The sequence below is a fragment of the Pteropus vampyrus genome, unplaced genomic scaffold, assembly GCF_000151845.1.
Source record: "Pteropus vampyrus isolate Shadow unplaced genomic scaffold, Pvam_2.0 Scaffold78, whole genome shotgun sequence".
Lineage (NCBI taxonomy): Eukaryota > Metazoa > Chordata > Mammalia > Chiroptera > Pteropodidae > Pteropus > Pteropus vampyrus.
Window position 1 is genome coordinate 5,551,854 of NW_011888859.1, and position 3,670 is coordinate 5,555,523.

The 3,670-nt window shown below is 44.1% G+C and overlaps 1 protein-coding gene across 1 annotated transcript in view; it reads right to left on the minus strand.

Moving 5' to 3' along the window:
- Positions 1–2,834: 2,834 nt before the first annotated feature.
- The window catches only part of TMEM242 (transmembrane protein 242), a 30,249-nt gene continuing 29,413 nt past the window's right edge, over positions 2,835–3,670 (minus strand). Inside the window, exon 5 of the transcript XR_002781000.1 lies at positions 2,835–2,977. The gene's annotated coding sequence lies outside the window, so the exon portion shown is untranslated. The remainder of the gene's footprint in view (positions 2,978–3,670) is intronic.

Genomic DNA, 3,670 nt, shown 5'->3' on the forward strand with positions numbered 1-3,670 from the left:
CAGGGTTCCAGACGAGGCTGTCTGCCACCTGGGCTTCGCTCGCAGCGGAATCAGAGGGATCCAGCCCCTACAGCGGGGACGGCTGGAGAAGACAACCAGTAGCAACGAAATAAAAACAAGCACATTCCCATCGCCCAAGCTGGCAGAGCAAAGGGGCCCTGCAGAGTCTGGCACAACCGGGTAAGAACTGTCAAGTCCCAACTTTCTTTTATACTCAGTTGCTTCAACGTTCTCCTCGTAGACAGCCTGCCACACGTGCTGGGGACCCGGGTCTGCAGCCGAGCCTCTCCTTCCAGGAAGCCCACCTGGATGTGCGCCGTGGAGTGTGTCTGCGGGCTGCAGGCCGGGAAGCCGGGGTCAGAGGCAGTGTGAAGATGAGTTTCGGGAGCGTTTTCGGATGGGAAGGTAGTAGGTGTTCCATAAACGTGCCGAGATCTCTCGGTTTGCCTGACTTAGTGTCTTAGGAAAGTCAGTTAAGAGTGGCCTCACTGTCATTAAGAACATGATACACCAACCTCTTGCCTATTTTTTTAGCGTTGTTTTCTTTTTTAGTGAGTGATCATGTCTCACCAAATGATAATGAGGCCAAGGGCCCCCGACCTGGCTTATGTAAGAAATATAGATTAAGGTCCCGAGTCCCTCGTTAATGCTGGGATAGAAAAGTTGAAACTATATGTGCTTCTTGGTAGCTGCTATTCTAATTTTCTCCAAACCCAAGTGAATTTGCCGTCAGACAAAATTTACCAACAGCCTCACTCATTATTACGGATGAATGTCACCGCTTGCAAGAGACGCTTACCGTCCTCCCTACTCACAAAATCACAGCCTTTGATAATTAATCCTGATAACACCAATATAGAAACCCAAATATTTGACATATTATTCAGTGACTATTGGAGAAAGGGAAAAAAAAATCTCATTTGAACATAATACTATAAAAATGTATATTTTGTTGCCTTTCATGAGAAATACAAATATTTGGAGAAATATTTGTTTTTTAATTTTACCTAGCTATTTTTTATTTGTACTTATTTGTTTTACTTTTAGAGAAGATACATGAAAATGAGGTGAAAATATACAACATTCTCCATGAATGTACAACCAAACCTAGGAGATTAATTTTTGCCCCAAGTGAAATAACTAAATTCAGTGGATTTTAATTACTTTTGTCCCCATGGGCTTTCCCCCCCTCTCAACTTCTTATATTTTCCCCTTAGGTTGCAATGATTAATTTGCAAGTTGAGTCCCATACTATCCATGAAACTAAGCAGAATGTGTGACAGGTGGGGAGAGTAAATGACACCTCTTGACTGAGTAGGTAAAGAAAGGTTTTTCCCACCAGGTCGGCGTGATGGGGAGGGTCACTTGCGGCCACACCTCAGCTCAGCTCTGCTGGGCCTCTGGCTTGCTCGCCTCTGTGTCATTAAAATCCATGTTTCTAGTACAGATAGGCTGCTAGGCATCTTTTGAGGCAGATTCCATGCCCTATTTTTCATTCCCAGGCTGTTCAGAAACTGCATTTTCTTGACTGAAAATAACAGCAGTCCAGAGATACAGTTTTTCAGAGCAGCAATAACTTACAAGACACGTTTTTCTCTCGAATAAACCCCGAGGCCTTGGAAGTCGGCCCTCTCTGCCCACTGCGTTCCCTCAGTATTGCTTGTTTTCCCTACCAGCTTTTTTTGGGGGACTGAGATTCTAAATGTAAAGCTTAACGCTCAGCTGGTGTAAGCAACATTCTTACTGAAAGCTGCCTTAATGTTGGCTTACACACGGAATGGAAATGGCTTGTGTTATCCAGCCTTTAAAAAATTTCTAGTGCTCAGCCTCCATGAAATGGATTGCTTATGGGGAGATAATGTCTGTTCCATTCCTTTTTAAGTCTGTGAAAAATGTCATCCTAGTTAATAGGGTGATTAAAACTCTTTATGCTCCAGGAGATAAATGTGATTATGTTTGTCATACTCTACCCAAGATAAAGACAGCAAAGAAGGCAAACTTGAAATTCCGTAACATTTCCTCTCTTCCATATCCAGGAACATTCAGAACTCAATACACAGATGGTACTTCACATAAAGAATAACATTATCTGTTAAACATTTTTCCTTTCCATTAACCAATTTAACAATATGCCTCTGGTATAAAAGGAATAGACAAATGACTAAATCTTCTGATATCTGAGTTTTAGTACAGAAAAATACTACTTTAATCACATTGATCGTTTTCTTTTTAATTTTCATCTTTGTTGCTTCATTTTTGCTTTTAAAATGCAACTGGAGCTTATGCTTGGTACCTAGTCTAGGGACTCTGTCCCCATCAACCTTCCCTCAGCAGGTGATTCACGAACATTCTTATGTGAGTCCTCTGCCATCCTTCAGGGACCATAGCTATATATGGAAAGGGTTTTGAAACACGCATGTCACACGAGTAAGTAAGCATTCATTCCTTCAGGCCTCCCACACGCCAGCCCCCGTGGGGACAGAGTGCACCCACCATTGCCCCTGGCTCCCTCCCAGGGTCTGGCTGCCATCAGCATCCTGCTGTCACGGGTCTACAAACCCTGACAGGAGTCCCTACCCTCAAGGAGCTTAAGAGGCAGGAATGTCTTAAATAGAATCATGATTAATAATGATTTTCCCTTTTATTACCCCAGACAAGCTAGAAATTCTCATTTTCTCCTACCCAGTGGAGGGCTTTTAAAAATCAATACCTATTCTCCATCTAAGAAAACTGAAAATCCAGATTCCAGCTGTAAATAGTTTTAGGTAGCCCCCATTCTACCTGTTCAGGGGAATCTAGACCCAAACTAATAATATGGACAGAAACCTACTCACTTTGCTGCTGCCTTTCGCCATTTCATTCAAAGGCTAGTCTGGGAGAGGACATCGAGAAGACACGACCACCGGCTGACCTGAGCTGGGCCCGGACGACTGGAAGCTCCCTGTGCCCCGTTTCTGGACCGTGCATTCCGCTTGCCCTGGGACAGAGATGGGGTGCTGAGACTATGCGGATGGGGGATGTGACCGACCCCAGTTAGAGGATCAGCCCCACCTCTCAAGATTCTGGCGGCAGGTGCAGCCGCACAGGACAAGCCTCATACGTTCCCCTGGTCACCAAACCTGCCGCCGGCCACCTGGAGTGGCCACCCCTCGCTTCGGTCTCTCCCGGCCCTTTGTGTAAGGGGGTGGGTTTCAGGTGTTCCCCAGAGAGCTCCGGAGGAGGCTGCCAAGCGACAGATAGAAATCTCTCTTCTAGCAGAGAGTTAGTTAAAAATGAAAGACGGGTGAAATTTTGGTGTTCCACAGCCCCGATACAGTTCAGTCCTTTCCGCTCAGTCCTGGGTTTTTAACAGGCTACCTGTGCATCCCAGATGCTGAATGTACCTACTGAATTGACAGTACGGCAGTTTTAGGAGGGCGACACGCATGGTCCAGAGAAAAATGTTATGCACTTGACATTTCATTTAAAATTCTCCTTAGAACGAAAACGTTTCATTATAACAGATTAATTTCAAATATATGTTCTTAAATCTGACTGCTATTTAGGGCCTAAGCAATTATAAAGAAATCGCACAATTCATATTCAATGAGAGGCTATTCTTCTGAACATAGATATATTATTTTTCTTTAAAAAATTCAAATCTCCAGTAAAAATAATTGCATATAGACAC